Raw genomic sequence first — 22,745 nt, forward strand, 5'->3', positions numbered from 1 at the left:
TATACAGTTTGGTTCACTATGCAAGGGAGATTGGTTTGTTCCATTGAAAATAGGAATTTGGTTTAATTCATTGAATCAATGATTGCAGTTTGATTCAATGATTCAAGAAATGCAGTTTGTTTCATTGAATGAAAGCGTTAAGCTTGTCCTATTGAATGAATGAGAGCAGCTCTACTCTTTGAATTGAAAAGTGCAGCCTGTTTCATTGAATGAACGTATGCAGTTTGTTTCACTATATAGGGGAGATAGGTTTGTTCCATTGAAACAAGGCATATGGTTTGATTCATTACATTAATAATTGCAGTTTGATTCAATGATTCAATGAATGCAGTTTGTTTCATTGAATGAAAGCGTAAAGCTTGTCCTATTGAATGAATGAGAGTCGCACTACTCTTCGAATTGACAAGTGCACCCTCTTTCATTGAATGAACGAATGCAGTTTGCTTCACTCTAGAAGGGAGTTAGTTTTGTTTCATTTCAACAAGGAATATGGTTTGATTCATTGAATCAATGAATGCAGTTTGATTCAATGATTCAATGAATGCAGTTTGTTTGATTGAATGAAAGCGTTAAACTTGTCCAGTTGAATGAGTGAGAGTAGCTCTACTCTTTGAATTGAAAACTGCAGCATGTTTCATGATCGAACGTATGCAGTTTGGTTCACTGTATAGGGGAGATAGGATTGTTCCATTGAAACAAGGAATATGGTTTGATTCATTGAATTACAGATTGCAGTTTCATTCAATGATTTAATGAATGCAGTTTGTTTTATTAGATGAAAGCGTTAAGATTGTCCCTTTGAATGAATGAGAGTAGCTCTACTCATTGAATTGACCAGTGATGCTTGTTTCATTGAATGAACGTATGCAGTTTGGTTCACTATACAAGGGAGATTGGTTTGTGCCATTGAAACAAGGAATATGGTTTAAATCAAGGAATAAATGATTTCATTTTGATTCAATGATTCAAGAAATGCAGTTTGTTTCGTTGAATGAAAACGTTCAGCTTGACCCATTGAATGAATGAGAGTTGCTCTACTCATTGAATTAACAAGTGCAGCCTGTTTCAATGAATGAACGTCTGCAGTTTGATTCACTATATAGGGGAGATAGGTTTGTTCCAGTAAAACATGGAATATGGTTTGATTCATTAAATTAATAATTGCAGTTTGATTCAATGATTCAATGAATGCAGTTTGTTTCATTGAATGAAAGCGTTAAGCTTGTCCTATTGAATGAATGAGAGTCGCACTACTCTTCGAATTGACAAGTGCACCCTCTTTCATTGAATGAACGAATGCAGTTTGCTTCAATCTAGAAGGGAGTTAGTTTTGTTTCATTTCAACAAGGAATATGGTTTGATTCATTGAATCAATGAATGCAGTTTCATTCAATGATTCAATGGATGCAGTTTGTTTCATTGAATGAAAACGTTAAGCTTGACCCATTGAATGAATGAGAGTAGCTCTACTCATTGAATTAACAAGTGCAGCCTGTTTCAATGAATGAACGTATGCAGTTTGTTTCACTATATAGGGGAGATAGGTTTGTTCCAGTAAAACATGGAATATGGTTTGATTCATTAAATTAATAATTGCAGTTTGATTCAATGATTCAATGAATGTAGTTTGTTTCATTGAATGAAAGCGTTAGGCTTGTCCTATTGAATGAATGAGAGTCGCACTACTCTTCGAATTGACAAGTGCACCCTCTTTCATTGAATGAACGAATGCAGTTTGCTTCACTCTAGAAGGGAGTTAGTTTTGTTTCATTTCAACAAGGAATATGGTTTGATTCATTGAATCAATGAATGCAGTTTCATTCAATGATTCAATGAATGCAGTTTGTTTCATTGAATGAAAGCGTTAAGCTTGCCCTATTGAATGAATGAGAGTAGCTCTACTCTTTGAATTGAAAAGTGCACCCTCTTTCATTGAATGAACGAATGCAGTTTGCTTCACTCTAGAAGGGAGTTAGTTTTGTTTCATTTCAACAAGGAATATGTTTTGATTCAATGATTCAATGAATGCAGTTTGTTTCATTGAATGAAAGCGTTAAGCGTGTCCTATTGAATGAATGAGAGCAGCTCTACTCTTTGAATTGAAAAGTGCAGCATGTTTCATGATCGAACGTATGCAGTTTGCTTCACTGTATAGGGGAGATAGGTTTGTTTCATTGAAACAAGGAATATAGTTTGATTCATTGAATTACAGATTGCAGTTTGATTCAATGATTCAATGAGTGCAGTTTGTTTCATTGAATGAAAGCATTCAGCTTGTCCTATTGAATGAATGACAGTCGCACTACTCTTCGAATTGACAAGTGCAGCATGTTTCATGATCGAACGTATGCAGTTTGCTTCACTGTATAGGGGAGATAGGTTTGTTTCATTGAAACAAGGAATATGGTTTAATTCATTGAATCAATGATGGCAGTTTGATTCAATGATTCAATAAATGCAGTTTGTTTCATTGAATGAAAACGTTAAGCTTGACCCATTGAATGAATGAGAGAAGCTCTACTCATTGAATTAACAAGTGCAGCCTGTTTCATTGAATGAACGTATGCAGTGTGTTTCACTATATAGGGGAGATAGGTTTGTTCCATTGAAACAAGGCATATGGTTTGATTCATTAAATTAATAATTGCAGTTTGATTCAATGATTCAATGAATGCAGTTTGTTTCATTGAATGAAAGCGTTAAGCTTGTCCTATTGAATGAATGAGAGTCGCACTACTCTTCGAATTGACAAGTGCACCCTCTTTCATTGAATGAACGAATGCAGTTTGTTTCACTATATAGGGGAGATAGGTTTGTTCCATTGAAACAAGGAATATGGTTTGATTCATTGAATTAATGAATGCAGTTTGATTCATTGAATCAATGAATGAAGTTTGATTCAATAATTCAATGAATTCAGTTGGTTGCATTGAATGAAAGCGTTAAGCTTGTCCTATTGAATGAATGAGAGTCGCACTACTCTTCGAATTGACAAGTGCACCCTCTTTCATTGAATGAACGAATGCAGTTTGCTTCACTCTAGAAGGGAGTTAGTTTTGTTTCATTTCAACAAGGAATATAGTTTGATTCATTGAATCAATGAATGCAGTTTGATTCAATGATTCAATGAATGCAGTTTGTTTATTGAATGAAAACGTTAAGCTTGACCCATTGAATGAATGAGAGTAGCTCTACTCATTGAATTAACAAGTGCAGCCTGTTTCATTGAATGAACGTATGCAGTTTGTTTCACTATATAGGGGAGATAGGTTTGTTCCATTGAAACAAGGAATATGGCTTGATACATTGAATTAATGAATGCAGTTTGATTCATTGAATCAATGAATGAAGTTTGATTCAATAATTCAATTCAGCTTGTCCTATTGAATGAATGAGAGTCGCACTACTCTTCGAATTGACAAGTGCAGCATGTTTCATGATCGAACGTATGCACTTTGGTTCACTGTATAGGGGAGATAGGTTTGTTCCATTGAAACAAGGAATATAGTTTGATTCATTGAATTACAGATTGCAGTTTCATTCAATGATTCAATGAATGCAGTTTGTTTTTTGAGTGAAAACGTTAAGCTTGATCCATTGAATGAAAGAGAGTAGCTCTACTCATTGAATTGACCAGTGCAGCCTAATTTATTGAATGAACGTATGCAGTTTGGTTCACTATGCAAGGGAGATTGGTTTGTTCCATTGAAACAAGGAATATGGTTTAATTCATTGAATCAATGATGGCAGTTTGATTCAATGATTCAAGAAATGCAGTTTGTTTCATTGAATGAAAACGTTAAGCTTGACCCATTGAATGAATGAGAGTAGCTCTACTCATTGAATTAACAAGTGCAGCCTGTTTCATTGAATGAACGTATGCAGTTTGTTTCACTATATAGGGGAGATAGGTTTGTTCCATTGAAACAAGGAATATGGCTTGATTCATTGAATTAATGAATGCAGTTTGATTCATTGAATCAATGAATGAAGTTTGATTCAATAATTCAATGAATTCAGTTTGTTTCATTGAATGAAAGCGTTAAGCTTGTCCTATTGAATGAATGAGAGTAGCTCTACTCATTGAATTGACAAGTGCAGCCTGTTTCATTGAATGAACGTATGCAGTTTGGTTCACTGTGAAAGGGAGATTGGTTTGTTCCATTGAAACAAGGATTACGGTTTCAATCAATGAATAAATGATTTCAGTTTGATTCAATGAATACAGTTTGTTTCTTTGAATTAAAGCGTTTAGCTTGATCCATTGAATGAATGAGAGTAACACTACTCTTCGAATTGACAAGTGCAGCATGTTTCACTGAACGAACACGTATGCAGTTTGGTTCACTCTATTGGGGAGATAGGTTTGTTCCATTGAAAGAAGGAATATGGTTTGATTCATTGAATTACAGATTGCAGTTTGATTCAATGATTGAATGAATGCAGTTTGTTTTATTAAATTCAAGCGTTAAGATTGTCCCATTGTATGAATGAGAGTAGCTCTACTCATTGAATTGACAAAAGCAGCGTCTTTCATTGAATGAACGTATGCAGTTTGGTTAACTGTGCAAGGGAGATTGGCTTGTTCCATTGAAACAAGTAATATGGTTTAAATCAAGGAATACATGATTTCAGTTTGATTCAATGAATACAGTTTGTTTCTTTGAATGAAAGCGTTTAGCTTGATCCATTGAATGAATGAGAGTAACACTACTCTTCGAATTGACAAGTGCAGCATGTTTCATGATCGAACGTATGCAGTTTGGTTCACTGTATAGGGGAGACAGGTTTGTTCCATTGAAACAAGGAATATAGTTTGATTCATTGAATTACAGATTGCAGTTTCATTCAATGATTCAATGAATGCAGTTTGTTTATTGAATGAAAGCGTTAAGTTTGTCCCTTTGAATGAATGAGAGTAGCTCTACTCATTGAATTGACAAGTGCAGCCTAATTCATTGAATGAACGTATGCAGTTTGGTTCACTAGAGAAGGGAGATTGGTTTGTTCCATTGAAACAAGGAATATGGTTTGATTCATTGATTTACAGATTGCAGTTTCATTCAATGATTTAATGAATGCAGTTTGTTTTAAAAGATGAAAGCGTTAAGCTTGACCCGTTGAATGAATGAGAGTAGCTCTACTCATTGAATTAACAAGTGCAGCCTGTTTCATTGAATGAACGTATGCAGTGTGTTTCACTATATAGGGGAGATAGGTTTGTTCCATTGAAACAAGGCATATGGTTTGATTCATTACATTAATAATTGCAGTTTGATTCAATGATTCAATGAATGCAGTTTGTTTGATTGAATGAAAGCGTTAAGCTTGTCCTATTGAATGAATGAGAGTCGCACTACTCTTCGAATTGACAAGTGAACCCTCTTTCATTGAATGAACGAATGCAGTTTGCTTCACTCTAGAAGGGAGTTAGTTTTGTTTCATTTCAACAAGGAATATGGTTTGATTCAATGATTCAAGAAATGCAGTTTGTTTCATTGAATGAAAGCGTTAGGCTTGTCCTATTGAATCAATGAGAGTAGCTCTACTCTTTGAATTGAAAAGTGAAGCTTGTTTCATTGAATGAACGTATGCAGTTTGTTTCACAATATAGGGGAGATAGGTTTGTTCCATTGAAACAAGGCATATGGTTTGATTCATTAAATTAATAATTGCAGTTTGATTCAATGATTCAATGAATGCAGTTTGTTTGATTGAATGAAAGCGTTAAGCTTGTCCTATTGAATGAATGAGAGTCGCACTACTCTTCGAATTGACAAGTGCACCCTCTTTCATTGAATGAACGAATGCAGTTTGCTTCACTCAAGAAGGGAGTTAGTTTTGTTTCATTTCAACAAGGAATATGGTTTGATTCATTGAATCAATGAATGCAGTTTGATTCAATGATTCAATGAATGCAGTTTGTTTATTGAATGAAAACGTTAAGCTTGACCCATTGAATGAATGAGAGTAGCTCTACTCATTGAATTAACAAGTGCAGCCTGTTTCATTGAATGAACGTATGCAGTTTGTTTCACTATATAGGGGAGATAGGTTTGTTCCATTGAAACAAGGAATATGGCTTGATTCATTGAATTAATGAATGCAGTTTGATTCATTGAATCAATAAATGAAGTTTGATTCAATAATTCAATGAATTCAGTTTGTTTCATTGAATGAAAGCGTTAAGCTTGTCCTATTGAATGAATGAGAGTAGCTCTACTCATTGAATTGACAAGTGCAGCCTGTTTCATTGAATGAACGTATGCAGTTTGGTGCACTGTGAAAGGGAGATTGGTTTGTTTCATTGAAACAAGGATTACGGTTTAAATCAATGAATAAATGATTTCAGTTTGATTCAATGAACACAGTTTGTTTCTTTGAATTAAAGCGTTTAGCTTGATCCATTGAATGAATGAGAGTAACACTACTCTTCGAATTGACAAGTGCAGCATGTTTCACTGAACGAACACGTATGCAGTTTGGTTCACTCTATTGGGGAGATAGGTTTGTTCCATTGAAAGAATGAATATGTTTTGATTCATTGAATTACAGATTGCAGTTTGATTCAATGATTGAATGAATGCAGTTTGTTTTATTAAATTCAAGCGTTAAGATTGTCCCATTGTATGAATGAGAGTAGCTCTACTCATTGAATTGACAAAAGCAGCGTCTTTCATTGAATGAACGTATGCAGTTTGGTTAACTGTGCAAGGGAGATTGGTTTGTTCCATTGAAACAAGGAATATGGTTTGATTCATTGAATCAATGAATGTAGTTTGATTCCATGATTCAATGAATGCAGTTTGTTTGATTGAATGAAAGCGTTAAGCTTGTCCTATTGAATGAGTGAGAGTAGCTCTACTCTTTGAATTGAAAAGTGCAGCCTGTTTCATTGAATGAACGTATGCAGTTTGGTTCACTATACAGGGGAGATTGGTTTGTTCCATTTTAAAAAGGAATATGGTTTAAATCAATTAATAATTGATTTCAGTTTGATTCAATAATTCAATGAATACAGTTTGTTTCTTTGAATGAAAGCGTTTAGCTTGATCCATTGAATGAATGAGAGTAACACTACTCTTCGAATTGACAAGTGCAGCATGATTCATGATCGTACGTATGCAGTTTGGTTCACTGTATAGGGGACATAGGTTTGTTCCATTGAAAGAAGGAATATGGTTTGATTCATTGAATTACAGATTGCAGTTTCATTCAATGCTTTAATGAATGCAGTTTGTTTTATTAGATGAAAGCGATAAGATTGTCCATTTGAATGAATGAGAGTAGCTCTACTCATTGAATTGACCAGTGATGCTTGTTTCATTGAATGAACGTATGCAGTTTGGTTCACTATAGAAGGGAGATTGGTTTGTGCCATTGAAACAAGGAATATGGTTTAAATCAAGGAATACATGATTTCATTTTGATTCAATGATTCAAGAAATGCAGTTTGTTTCGTTGAATGAAAACGTTAAGCTTGACCCATTGAATGAATGAGAGTTGCTCTCCTCATTGAATTAACAAGTGCAGCCTGTTTCAATGAATGAACGTCTGCAGTTTGTTTCACTATATAGGGGAGATAGGTTTGTTCCAGTAAAACATGGAATATGGTTTGATTCATTAAATTAATAATTGCAGTTTGATTCAATGATTCAATGAATGCAGTTTGTTTCATTGAATGAAAGCGTTAAGCTTGTCCTATTGAATGAATGAGAGTCGCACTACTCTTCGAATTGACAAGTGCACCCTCTTTCATTGAATGAACGAATGCAGTTTGCTTCACTCTAGAAGGGAGTTAGTTTTGTTTCATTTCAACAAGGAATATGGTTTGATTCATTGAATCAATGAATGCAGTTTGATTCAATGATTCAATGAATGCAGTTTGTTTATTGAATGAAAACGTTAAGCTTGACCCATTGAATGAATGAGAGTAGGTCTAAACATTGAATTAACAAGTGCAGCCTGTTTCATTGAATGAACGTATGCAGTTTGTTTCACTATATAGGGGAGATAGGTTTGTTCCATTGAAACAAGGAATATGGCTTGATTCATTGAATTAATGAATGCAGTTTGATTCATTGAATCAATGAATGAAGTTTGATTCAATAATTCAATGAATTCAGTTTGTTTCGTTGAATGAAAGCATTCAGCTTGTCCTATTGAATGAATGAGAGTCGCACTACTCTTCGAATTGACAAGTGCAGCATGTTTCATGATCGAACTAGTTTGGTTCACTGTATAGGGGAGATAGGTTTGTTCCATTGAAACAAGGAATATAGTTTGATTCATTGAATTACAGATTGCAGTTTCATTCAATGATTCAATGAATGCAGTTTGTTTATTGAGTGAAAACGTTAAGCTTGATCCATTGAATGAAAGAGAGTAGCTCTACTCATTGAAATGTCCAGTGCAGCCTAATTTATTGAATGAACGTATGCAGTTTGGTTCACTATGCAAGGGAGATTGGTTTGTTCCATTGAAACAAGGAATATAGTTTAATTCATTGAATCAATGATGGCAGTTTGATTCAATGATTCAAGAAATGCAGTTTGTTTCATTGAATGAAAACGTTAAGCTTGACCCATTGAATGAATGAGAGTAGCTCTACTCATTGAATTAACAAGTGCAGCCTGTTTCATTGAATGAACGTATGCAGTTTGTTTCACTATATAGGGGAGATAGGTTTGTTCCATTGAAACAAGGAATATGGCTTGATTCATTGAAATAATGAATGCAGTTTGATTCATTGAATCAATGAATGAAGTTTGATTCAATAATTCAATGAATTCAGTTTGTTTCATTGAATGAAAGCGTTCAGCTTGTCCTATTGAATGAATGAGAGTCGCACTAATCTTCGAAATGACAAGTGCACCCTCTTTCATTGAATGAACGAATGCAGTTTGCTTCACTCTAGAAGGGAGTTAGTTTTGTTTCATTTCAACAAGGAATATGGTTTGATTCATTGAATCAATGAATGCAGTTTCATTCAATGATTCAATGAATGCAGTTTGTTTCATTGAATAAAAGCGTTAAGCTTGCCCTATTGAATGAATGAGAGGAGCTCTACTCTTTGAATTGAAAAGTGCAGCCTGTTTCATTGAATGAACGTATGCAGTTTGGTTCACTATATAGGGGAGTTTGGTTTGTGCCATTGAAACAAGGAATATGGTTTAAATCAAGGAATACATGATTTCAGTTTGATTCAATGAATACAGTTTGTTTCTTTGAATGAAAGCGTTTAGCTTGATACATTGAATGAATGAGAGTAACACTACTCTTCGAATTGACAAGTGCAGCATGTTTCATGATCGAACGTATGCAGTTTGGTTCACTGTATAGGGGAGATAGATTTGTTCCATTGAAACAAGGAATATAGTTTGATTCATTGAATTACAGATTGCAGTTTCATTCAATGATTCAATGAATGCAGTTTGTTTATTGAATGAAAACGTTAAGCTTGACCCATTGAATGAATGAGAGGAGCTCTACTCATTGAATTGACAAGTGCAGCCTAATTCATTGAATGAATGTATACAGTTTGGTTCACTATGCAAGGGAGATTGGTTTGTTCCATTGAAACAAGGAATATGGTTTAATTCATTGAATCAATGATTGCAGTTTGATTCAATGATTCAAGAAATGCAGTTTGTTTCATTGAATGAAAACGTTCAGCTTGACCCATTGAATGAATGAGAGTAGCTCTACTCATTGAATTTACAAGTGCAGCCTGTTTCATTGAATGAACGTCTGCAGTGTGTTTCACTATATAGGGGAGATAGGTTTGTTCCATTGAAACAAGGTATATGGTTTGATTCATTAAATTAATAATTGCAGTTTGATTCAATGATTCAATGAATGCAGTTTGTTTCATTGAATGAAAGCGTTAAGCTTGTCCTATTGAATGAATGAGAGTCCCACTACTCTTCGAATTGACAAGTGAACCCTCTTTCATTGAATGAACGAATGCAGTTTGCTTCACTCTAGAAGAGAGTTAGTTTTGTTTCATTTCAACAAGGAATATGGCTTGATTCAATGATTCAAGAAATACAATTTGTTTCATTGAATGAAAGCGTTCGGCTTGTCCCATTGAATCAATGAGAGTAGCTCTACTCTTTGAATTGAAAAGTGGAGCTTGTTTCATTGAATGAACGTATGCAGTTTGTTTCACTATATAAGGGAGTTAGTTTTGTTTCATTTCAACAAGGAATATGGTTTGATTCATTGAATCAATGAATGCAGTTTGATTCAATGATTCAATGAATGCAGTTTGTTTATTGAATGAAAACGTTAAGCTTGACCCATTGAATGAATGAGAGTAGCTCTACTCATTGAATTAACAAGTGCAGCCTGTTTCATTGAATGAACGTATGCAGTTTGTTTCACTATATAGGGGAGATAGGTTTGTTCCATTGAAACAAGGAATATGGCTTGATTCATTGAAAAAATGAATGCAGTTTGATTCAATAATTCAATGAATTCAGTTTGTTTCATTGAATGAAAGCGTTAGGCTTGTCCTATTGAATGAATGAGAGTAGCTCTACTCATTGAATTAACAAGTGCAACCTGTTTCATTGAATGAACGTATGCAGTGTGTTTCACTATATAGGGGAGATAGGTTTGTTCCATTGTAACAAGGCATATGGTTTGATTCATTAAATTAATAATTGTAGTTTGATTCAATGATTCAATGAATGCAGTTTGTTTCATTGAATGAAAGCGTTAAGCTTGTCCTATTGAATGAATGAGAGTCGCACTACTCTTCGAATTGACAAGTGCACCCTCTTTCATTGAATGAACGAATGCAGTTTGCTTCACTCTAGAAGGGAGTTAGTTTTGTTTCATTTCAACAAGGAATATGGTTTGATTCAATGATTCAAAGAATGCAGTTTGTTTCATTGAATGAAAGCGTTAAGCGTGTCCTATTGAATGAATGAGAGTCGCACTACTCTTCGAATTGACAAGTGCAGCATGTTTCATGATCGAACGTATGCAGTTTGGTTCACTGTATAGGGGAGATAGGTTTGTTCCATTGAAACAAGGAATATAGTGTGATTCATTGAATTACAGATTGCAGTTTCATTCAATGATTCAATGAATGCAGTTTGTTTATTGAATGAAAACGTTAAGCATGATCCATTGAATGAAAGAGAGTAGCTCTACTCATTGAATTGACCAGTGCAGCCTAATTTATTGAATGAACGTATGCAGTATTGTTCACTATGCAAGGGAGATTGGTTTGTTCCATTGAAACAAGGAATATGGTTTAATTCATTGAATCAATGATGGCAGTTTGATTCAATGATTCAAGAAATGCAGTTTGTTTCATTGAATGAAAACGTTAAGCTTGATCCATTGAATGAATGAGAGTAGCTCTACTCATTGAATTAACAAGTGCGGCCTGTTTCATTGAATGAACGTATGCAGTTTGTTTCACTATATAGGGGAGATAGGTTTGTTCCATTGAAACAAGGAATATGGCTTGATTCATTGAAAAAATGAATTCAGTTTGATTCATTGAATCAATGAATGAAGTTTGATTCAATAATTCAATGAATGCAGTTTGTTTTATTAGATGAAAGCGTTAAGCTTGTCCTATTGAATGAATGAGAGTAGCTCTACTCATTGAATTGACCAGTGAAGCTTGTTTCATTGAATGAACGTATGCAGTTTGGTTCACCATAGAAGGGAGATTGGTTTGTGCCATTGAAACAAGGAATATGGTTTAAATCAAGGAATACATGATTTCATTTTGATTCAATGATTCAAGAAATGCAGTTTGTTTCGTTGAATGAAAACGTTAAGCTTGACCCATTGAATGAATGAGAGTTGCTCTACTCATTGAATTAACAAGTGCAGCCTGTTTCAATGAATGAACGTCTGCAGTTTGTTTCACTATATAGGGGAGATAGGTTTGTTCCATTAAAACATGGAATATGGTTTGATTCATTAAATTAATAATTGCAGTTTGATTCGATGATTCAATGAATGCAGTTTGTTTCATTGAATGAAAGCGTTAAGCTTGTCCTATTGAATGAATGAGAGTCGCAATACTCTTCGAATTGACAAGTGGACCCTCTTTCATTGAATGAACGAATGCAGTTTGCTTCACTCTAGAAGGGAGTTAGTTTTGTTTCATTTCAACAAGGGATATGGTTTGATTCATTGAATCAATGAATGCAGTTTCATTCAATGATTCAATGAATGCAGTTTGTTTCATTGAATGAAAGCGTTAAGCTTGCCCTATTGAATGAATGAGAGTAGCTCTACTCTTTGAATTGAAATGTGCAGCCTGTTTCATTGAATGAACGTATGCAGTTTGGTTCACTATATAGGGGAGTTTGGTTTGTGCCATTGAAACAAGTAATATGGTTTAAATCAAGGAATACATGATTTCAGTTTGATTCAATGAATACAGTTTGTTTCTTTGAATGAAAGCGTTTAGCTTGATCCATTGAATGAATGAGAGTAACACTACTCTTCGAATTGACAAGTGCAGCATGTTTCATGATCGAACGTATGCAGTTTGGTTCACTGTATAGGGGAGACAGGTTTGTTCCATTGAAACAAGGAATATAGTTTGATTCATTGAATTACAGATTGCAGTTTCATTCAATGATTCAATGAATCCAGTTTGTTTATTGAATGAAAACGTTAAGCTTGACCCATTGAATGAATGAGAGTAGCTCTACTCATTGAATTGAGAAGTGCAGCCTAATTTATTGAATGAACGTATACAGTTTGGTTCACTGTGCAAGGGAGATTGGTTTGTTCCATTGAAACAAGGAATATGGTTTAATTCATTGAATCAATGATTGCAGTTTGATTCAATGATTCAAGAAATGCAGTTTGTTTCATTGAATGAAAACGTTAAGCTTGACCCATTGAATGAATGAGAGTAGCTCTACTCATTGAATTAACAAGTGCAGCCTGTTTCATTGAATGAACGTATGCAGTGTGTTTCACTATATAGGGGAGATAGGTTTGTTCCATTGAAACAAGGCATATGGTTTGATTCATTCAATTAATAATTGCAGTTTGATTCAATGATTCAATGAATGCAGTTTGTTTCATTGAATGAAAGCGTTAAGCTTGTCCTATTGAATGAATGAGAGTCGCACTACTCTTCGAATTGACAAGTGCAGCCTCTTTCATTGAATGAACGAATGCAGTTTGCTTCACTCTAGAAGGGAGTTAATTTTGTTTCATTTCAACAAGGAATATGGTTTGATTCAATGATTCAATGAATGCAGTTTGTTTGATTGAATGAAAGCGTTAAGCTTGTCCTATTGAATGAATGAGAGCAGCTCTACTCTTTGAATTGAAAAGTGCAGCCTGTTTCATTGAATGAACGTATGCAGTTTGTTTCACTATATAGGGGAGATAGGTTTGTTCCATTGAAACAAGGCATATGGTTTGATTCATTAAATTAATAATTGCAGTTTGATTCAATGATTCAATGAGTGCAGTTTGTTTCGTTGAATGAAAGCATTCAGCCTGTCCTATTGAATGAATGAGAGTCGCACTACTCTTCGAATTGGCAAGTGCACCCTCTTTCATTGAATGAACGAATGCAGTTTGCTTCACTCTCGAAGGGAGTTAGTTTTGTTTCATTTCAACAAGGAATATGGTTTGATTCATTGAATCAATGAATGCAGTTTGATTCAATGATTCAATGAATGCAGTTTGTTTGATTGAATGAAAGCGTTAAGCTTGTCCAGTTGAATGAGTGAGAGTAGCTCTACACTTTGAATTATAAAGTGCAGCCGGTTTCATTGAATGAATGTATGCAGTTTGGTTCACTATATAGGGGAGATTGGTTTGTGCCATTGAAACAAGGAATATGGTTTAAATCAATGAATAAATGATTTCAGTTTGATTCAATGATTCAATGAATACTGTTTGTTTCTTTGAATGAATGAGTTTAGCTTGATCCATTGAATGAATGAGAGTAACACTACTCTTCGAATTGACAAGTGCAGCATGTTTCATGATCGAACGTATGCAGTTTGGTTCACTGTATAGGGGAGATAGGTTTGTTCCATTGAAAGAAGGAATATGGTTTGATTCATTGAATTACAGATTGCAGTTTCATTCAATGATTTAATGAATGCAGTTTGTTTTATTAGATGAAAGCGTTAAGATTGTCCATTTGAATGAATGAGAGTAGCTCTACTCATTGAATTGACAAAAGCAGCGTCTTTCATTGAATGAACGTATGCAGTTTAGTTCACTGTGCAAGGGAGATTGGTTTGTTCCATTGAAACAAGGAATATGGTTTGATTCAGTAAATTAATAATTGCAGTTTGATTCAATGATTCAATGAATGCAGTTTGTTTGATTGAATGAAAGCGTTAAGCTTGTCCTATTGAATGAATGAGAGTAGCTCTACTCTTTGAATTGAAAAGTGCAGCCTGTTTCATTGAATGAACGTATGCAGTTTGTTTCACTATATAGTGGAGATAGGTTTGTTCCAATGAAACAAGGCATATGGTTTGATTCATTACATTAATAATTGCAGTTTGATACAATGATTCAATGAATGCAGTTTGTTTCATTGAATGAAAGCGTTAAGCTTATCCTATTGAATGAATGAGAGTCGCACTACTCTTCGAATTGACAAGTGCACCCTCTTTCATTGAATGAACGAATGCAGTTTGCTTCACTCTAGAAGGGAGTTAGTTTTGTTTCATTTCAATAAGGAATATAGTTTGATTCATTGAATCAATGAATGCAGTTTGATTCAATGATTCAATGAATGCAGTTTGTTTATTGAATGAAAACGTTAAGCTTGACCCATTGAATGAATGAGAGTAGCTCTACTCATTGAATTAACAATGCAGCCTGTTTCATTGAATGAACGTATGCAGTTTGTTTCACTATATAGGGGAGATAGGTTTGTTCCATTGAAACAAGGAATATGGCTTGATTCATTGAATTAATGAATGCAGTTTGATTCATTGAATCAATGAATGAAGTTTGATTCAATAATTCAATGAATTCAGTTTGTTTCATTGAATGAAAGCATTCAGCTTGTCCTATTGAATGAATGAGAGTCGCACTACTCTTCGAATTGACAAGTGCAGCATGTTTCATGATCGAACGTATGCAGTTTGGTTCACTGTATAGGGGAGATAGGTTTGTTCCATTGAAACAAGGAATATAGTTTGATTCATTGAATTACAGATTGCAGTTTGATTCATTGAATCAATGAATGAAGTTTGATTCAATAATTCAATGAATTCAGTTTGTTTCATTGAATGAAAGCGTTAAGCTTGTCCTATTGAATGAATGAGAGTTGCTCTACTCATTGAATTGACAAGTGCAGCCTGTTTCATTGAATGAACGTATGCAGTTTGGTTCACTGTGAAAGGGAGATTGGTTTGTTCCATTGAAACAAGGATTACGGTTTAAATCAATGAATAAATGATTTCAGTTTGATTCAATGAATACAGTTTGTTTCTTTGAATTAAAGCGTTTAGCTTGATCCATTGAATGAATGAGAGTAACACTACTCTTCGAATTGACAAGTGCAGCATGTTTCACTGAACGAACACGTATGCAGTTTGGTTCACTCTATTGGGGAGATAGGTTTGTTCCATTGAAAGAAGGAATATGGTTTGATTCATTGAATTACAGATTGCAGTTTGATTCAATGATTGAATGAATGCAGTTTGTTTTATTAAATTCAAGCGTTAAGATTGTCCCATTGTATGAATGAGAGTAGCTCTACTCATTGAATTGACAAAAGCAGCGGCTTTCATTGAATGAACGTATGCAGTTTGGTTAACTGTGCAAGGGAGATTGGTTTGTTCCATTGAAACAAGTAATATGGTTTAAATCAAGGAATACATGATTTCAGTTTGATTCAATGAATACAGTTTGTTTCTTTGAATGAAAGCGTTTAGCTTGATACATTGAATGAATGAGAGTAACACTACTCTTCGAATTGACAAGTGCAGCATGTTTCATGATCGAACGTATGCAGTTTGGTTCACTGTATAGGGTAGACAGGTTTGTTCCATTGAAACAAGGAATATAGTTTGATTCATTGAATTACAGATTGCAGTTTCATTCAATGATTCAATGAATGCAGTTTGTTTATTGAATGAAAGCGTTAAGATTGTCCCTTTGAATGAATGAGAGTAGCTCTACTCATTGAATTGACAAGTGCAGCCTAATTCATTGAATGAACGTATGCAGTTTGGTTCACTATAGAAGGGAGATTGGTTTGTTCCATTGAAACAAGGAATATGGTTTGATTCATTGATTTACAAATGGCAGTTTCATTCAATGATTTAATGAATGCAGTTTTTTTTAAAAGATGAAAGCGTTAAGCTTGACCCGTTGAATGAATGAGAGTAGCTCTACTCATTGAATTAACAAGTGCAGCCTGTTTCATTGAATGAACGTATGCAGTGTGTTTCACTATATAGGGGAGATAGGTTTGTTCCATTGAAACAAGGCATATGGTTTGATTCATTACATTAATAATTGCAGTTTGATTCAATGATTCAATGAATGCAGTTTGTTTGATTGAATGAAAGCGTTAAGCTTGTCCTATTGAATGAATGAGAGTAGTTCTACTCTTTGAATTGAAAAGTGCAGTCTGTTTCATTGAATGAACGTATGCAGTTTGTTTCACTATATAGGGGAGATTGGTTTGTTCCATTGAAACAAGGAATATGGCTTGATTCATTGAATTAATTAATGCAGTTTGATTCATTGAATCAATGAATGAAGTTTGATTTAATAAGTCAATGAATTCAGTTTGTTTGATTGAATGAAAGCGTTAAGCTTGTCCTATTGAATGAATGAGAGTAGCTCTACTCATTGAATTGACAAGTGCAGCCTGTTTCATTGAATGAACGTATGCAGTTTGGTTCACTGTGAAAGGGAGATTGGTTTGTTCCATTGAAACAAGGATTACGGTTTAAATCAATGAATAAATGATTTCAGTTTGATTCAATGAATGCAGTTTGTTTCTTTGAATTAAAGCGTTTAGCTTGATCCATTGAATGAATGAGAGTAACACTACTCTTCGAATTGACAAGTGCAGCATGTTTCACTGAACGAACACGTATGCAGTTTGGTTCACTCTATTGGGAGATAGGTTTGTTCCATCGAAAGAATGAATATGTTTTGATTCATTGAATTACAGATTGCAGTTTGATTCAATGATTGAATGAATGCAGTTTGTTTTATTAAATTCAAGCGTTAAGATTGTCCCATTGTATGAATGAAAGTAGCTCTACTCATTGAATTGACAAAAGCAGCGTCTTTCATTGAATGAACGTATGCAGTTTGGTTAACTGTGCAAGGGAGATTGGGTTGTTCCATTGAAACAAGGAATATGGTTTGATTCATTGAATCAATGAATGTAGTCTGATTCCATGATTCAATGAATGCAGTTTGTTTGATTGAATGAAAGCGTTAAGCTTGTCCTATTGAATGAGTGAGAGTAGCTCTACTCTTTGAATTGAAAAGTGCAGCCTGTTTCATTGAAAGAACGTATGCAGTTTGGTTCACTATACAGGGGAGATTGGTTTGTTCCATTTTAAAAAGGAATATGGTTTAAATCAATTAATAATTGATTTCAGTTTGATTCAATAATTCAATGAATACAGTTTGTTTCTTTGAATGAAAGCGTTTAGCTTGATCCATTGAATGAATGAGAGTAACACTACTCTTCGAATTGACAAGTGCAGCATGATTCATGATCGAACGTATGCAGTTTGGTTCACTGTATAGGGGACATAGGTTTGTTCCATTGAAAGAAGGAATATGGTTTGATTCATTGAATTACAGATTGCAGTTTCATTCAATGATTTAATGAATGCAGTTTGTTTTATTTGATGAAAGCGTTAAGATTGTCCATTTGAATGAATGAGAGTAGCTCTACTCACTGAATTGACAAAAGCAGCGTCTTTCATTGAATGAACGTATGCAGTTTAGTTCACTGTGCAAGGGAGATTGGTTTGTTCCATTGAAACAAGGAATATGGTTTGATTCAGTAAATTAATAATTGCAGTTTGATTCAATGATTCAATGAATGCAGTTTGTTTGATTGAATGAAAGCGTTAAGCTTGTCCTATTGAATGAATGAGAGTAGTTCTACTCTTTGAATTGAAAAGTGCAGCCTGTTTCATTGAATGAACATATGCAGTTTGTTTCACTATATAGTGGAGATAGGTTTGTTCCATTGAAACAAGGCATATGGTTTGATTCATTACATTAATAATTGCAGTTTGATTCAATGATTCAATGAATGCAGTTTGTTTCATTGAATGAAAGCGTTAAGCTTGTCCTATTGAATGAATGAGAGTCGCACTACTCTTCGAATTGACAAGTGCAGCCTCTTTCATTGAATGAACGAATGCAGTTTGCTTCACTCTAGAAGGGAGTTAGTTTTGTTTCATTTCAATAAGGAATATAGTTTGATTTATTGAATCAATGAATGCAGTTTGATTCAATGATTCAATGAATGCAGTTTGTTTGATTGAATGAAAGCGTTAAGCTTGTCCTATTGAATGAATGAGAGTAGTTCTACTCATTGAATTGACAAGTGCAGCCTGTTTCATTGAATGAACGTATGCAGTTTGGTTCACTGTGAAAGGGAGATTGGTTTGTTCCATTGAAACAAGGATTACGGTTTAAATCAATGAATAAATGATTTCAGTTTGATTCAATGAATACAGTTTGTTTCTTTGAATTAAAGCGTTTAGCTTGATCCATTGAATGAATGAGAGTAACACTACTCTTCGAATTGACAAGTGCAGCATGTTTCACTGAACGAACACGTATGCAGTTTGGTTCACTCTATTGGGGAGATAGGTTTGTTCCATTGAAAGAAGGAATATGGTTTGATTCATTGAATTACAGATTGCAGTTTGATTCAATGATTGAATGAATGCAGTTTGTTTTATTAAATTCAAGCGTTAAGATTGTCCCATTGTATGAATGAGAGTAGCTCTACTCATTGAATTGACAAAAGCAGCGGCTTTCATTGAATGAACGTATGCAGTTTGGTTAACTGTGCAAGGGAGATTGGTTTGTTCCATTGAAACAAGTAATATGGTTTAAATCAAGGAATACATGATTTCAGTTTGATTCAATGAATACAGTTTGTTTCTTTGAATGAAAGCGTTTAGCTTGATACATTGAATGGATGAGAGTAACACTACTCTTCGAATTGACAAGTGCAGCATGTTTCATGATCGAACGTATGCAGTTTGGTTCACTGTATAGGGGAGACAGGTTTGTTCCATTGAAACAAGGAATATAGTTTGATTCATTGAATTACAGATTGCAGTTTCATTCAATGATTCAATGAATGCAGTTTGTTTATTGAATGAAAGCGTTAAGATTGTCCCTTTGAATGAATGAGAGTAGCTCTACTCATTGAATTGACAAGTGCAGCCTAATTCATTGAATGAACGTATGCAGTTTGGTTCACTATAGAAGGGAGATTGGTTTGTTCCATTGAAACAAGGAATATGGTTTGATTCATTGATTTACAAATGGCAGTTTCATTCAATGATTTAATGAATGCAGTTTTTTTTAAAAGATGAAAGCGTTAAGCTTGACCCGTTGAATGAATGAGAGTAGCTCTACTCATTGAATTAACAAGTGCAGCCTGTTTCATTGAATGAACGTATGCAGTGTGTTTCACTATATAGGGGAGATAGGTTTGTTCCATTGAAACAAGGCATATGGTTTGATTCATTACATTAATAATTGCAGTTTGATTCAATGATTCAATGAATGCAGTTTGTTTGATTGAATGAAAGCGTTAAGCTTGTCCTATTGAATGAATGAGAGTAGTTCTACTCTTTGAATTGAAAAGTGCAGTCTGTTTCATTGAATGAACGTATGCAGTTTGTTTCACTATATAGGGGAGATTGGTTTGTTCCATTGAAACAAGGAATATGGCTTGATTCATTGAATTAATTAATGCAGTTTGATTCATTGAATCAATGAATGAAGTTTGATTTAATAAGTCAATGAATTCAGTTTGTTTGATTGAATGAAAGCGTTAAGCTTGTCCTATTGAATGAATGAGAGTAGCTCTACTCATTGAATTGACAAGTGCAGCCTGTTTCATTGAATGAACGTATGCAGTTTGGTTCACTGTGAAAGGGAGATTGGTTTGTTCCATTGAAACAAGGATTACGGTTTAAATCAATGAATAAATGATTTCAGTTTGTTTCAATGAATGCAGTTTGTTTCTTTGAATTAAAGCGTTTAGCTTGATCCATTGAATGAATGAGAGTAACACTACTCTTCGAATTGACAAGTGCAGCATGTTTCACTGAACGAACACGTATGCAGTTTGGTTCACTCTATTGGGGAGATAGGTTTGTTCCATTGAAAGAATGAATATGTTTTGATTCATTGAATTACAGATTGCAGTTTGATTCAATGATTGAATGAATGCAGTTTGTTTTATTAAATTCAAGCGTTAAGATTGTCCCATTGTATGAATGAAAGTAGCTCTACTCATTGAATTGACAAAAGCAGCGTCTTTCATTGAATGAACGTATGCAGTTTGGTTAACTGTGCAAGGGAGATTGGTTTGTTCCATTGAAACAAGGAATATGGTTTGATTCATTGAATCAATGAATGTAGTTTGATTCCATGATTCAATGAATGCAGTTTGTTTGAATGAATGAAAGCGTTAAGCTTGTCCTATTGAATGAGTGAGAGTAGCTCTACTCTTTGAATTGAAAAGTGCTGCCTGTTTCATTGAAAGAACGTATGCAGTTTGGTTCACTATACAGGGGAGATTGGTTTGTTCCATTTTAAAAAGGAATATGGTTTAAATCAATTAATAATTGATTTCAGTTTGATTCAATAATTCAATGAATACAGTTTGTTTCTTTGAATGAAAGCGTTTAGCTTGATCCATTGAATGAATGAGAGTAACACTACTCTTCGAATTGACAAGTGCAGCATGATTCATGATCGAACGTATGCAGTTTGGTTCACTGTATAGGGGACATAGGTTTGTTCCATTGAAAGAAGGAATATGGTTTGATTCATTGAATTACAGATTGCAGTTTCATTCAATGATTTAATGAATGCAGTTTGTTTTATTAGATGAAAGCGTTAAGATTGTCCATTTGAATGAATGAGAGTAGCTCTACTCACTGAATTGACAAAAGCAGCGTCTTTCATTGAATGAACGTATGCAGTTTAGTCCACTGTGCAAGGGAGATTGGTTTGTTCCATTGAAACAAGGAATATGGTTTGATTCAGTAAATTAATAATTGCAGTTTGATTCAATGATTCAATGAATGCAGTTTGTTTGATTGAATGAAAGCGTTAAGCTTGTCCTATTGAATGAATGAGAGTAGTTCTACTCTTTGAATTGAAAAGTGCAGCCTGTTTCATTGAATGAACATATGCAGTTTGTTTCACTATATAGTGGAGATAGGTTTGTTCCATTGAAACAAGGCATATGGTTTGATTCATTACATTAATAATTGCAGTTTGATTCAATGATTCAATGAATGCAGTTTGTTTCATTGAATGAAAGCGTTAAGCTTGTCCTATTGAATGAATGAGAGTCGCACTACTCTTCGAATTGACAAGTGCAGCCTCTTTCATTGAATGAACGAATGCAGTTTGCTTCACTCTAGAAGGGAGTTAGTTTTGTTTCATTTCAATAAGGAATATAGTTTGATTTATTGAATCAATGAATGCAGTTTGATTCATTGAATCAATGAATGAAGTTTGATTCAATAATTCAATGAATTCAGTTTTTTTCATTGAATGAAAGCATTCAGCTTGTCCTATTGAATGAATGAGAGTCGCACTACTCTTCGAATTGACAAGTGCAGCATGTTTCATGATCGAACGTATGCAGTTTGGTTCACTGTATAGGGGAGATAGGTTTGTTCCATTGAAACAAGGAATATAGTTTGATTCATTGAATTACAGATTGCAGTTTCATTCAATGATTCAATGAATGCAGTTTGTTTTTTGAGTGAAAACGTTAAGCTTGATCCATTGAATGAAAGAGAGTAGCTCTACTCATTGAATTGACCAGTGCAGCCTAATTTATTGAATGAACGTATGCAGTTTGGTTCACTATGCAAGGGAGATTGGTTTGTTCCATTGAAACAAGGAATATGGTTTAATTCATTGAATCAATGATGGCAGTTTGATTCAATGATTCAAGAAATGCAGTTTGTTTCATTGAATGAAAACGTTAAGCTTGACCCATTGAATGAATGAGAGTAGCTCTACTCATTGAATTAACAAGTGCAGCCTGTTTCATTGAATGAACGTATGCAGTTTGTTTCACTATATAGGGGAGATAGGTTTGTTCCATTGAAACAAGGAATATGGCTTGATTCATTGAATTAATAAATGCAGTTTGATTCATTGAATCAATGAATGAAGTTTGATTCAATAATTCAATGAATTCAGTTTGTTTCATTGAATGAAAGCGTTAAGCTTGTCCTATTGAATGAATGAGAGTAGCTCTACTCATTGAATTGACGAGTGCAGCCTGTTTCATTGAATGAACGTATGCAGTTTGGTTCACTGTGAAAGGGAGATTGGTTTGTTCCATTGAAACAAGGATTATGGTTTAAATCAATGAATAAATGATTTCAGTTTGATTCAATGAATACAGTTTGTTTCTTTGAATTAAACCGTTTAGCGTGATCCATTGAATGAATGAGAGTAACACTACTCTTCGAATTGACAAGTGCAGCATGTTTCACTGAACAAACACG

The sequence above is a fragment of the Chiloscyllium punctatum genome, chromosome 10, assembly GCF_047496795.1.
Source record: "Chiloscyllium punctatum isolate Juve2018m chromosome 10, sChiPun1.3, whole genome shotgun sequence".
Taxonomy (NCBI): domain Eukaryota; kingdom Metazoa; phylum Chordata; class Chondrichthyes; order Orectolobiformes; family Hemiscylliidae; genus Chiloscyllium; species Chiloscyllium punctatum.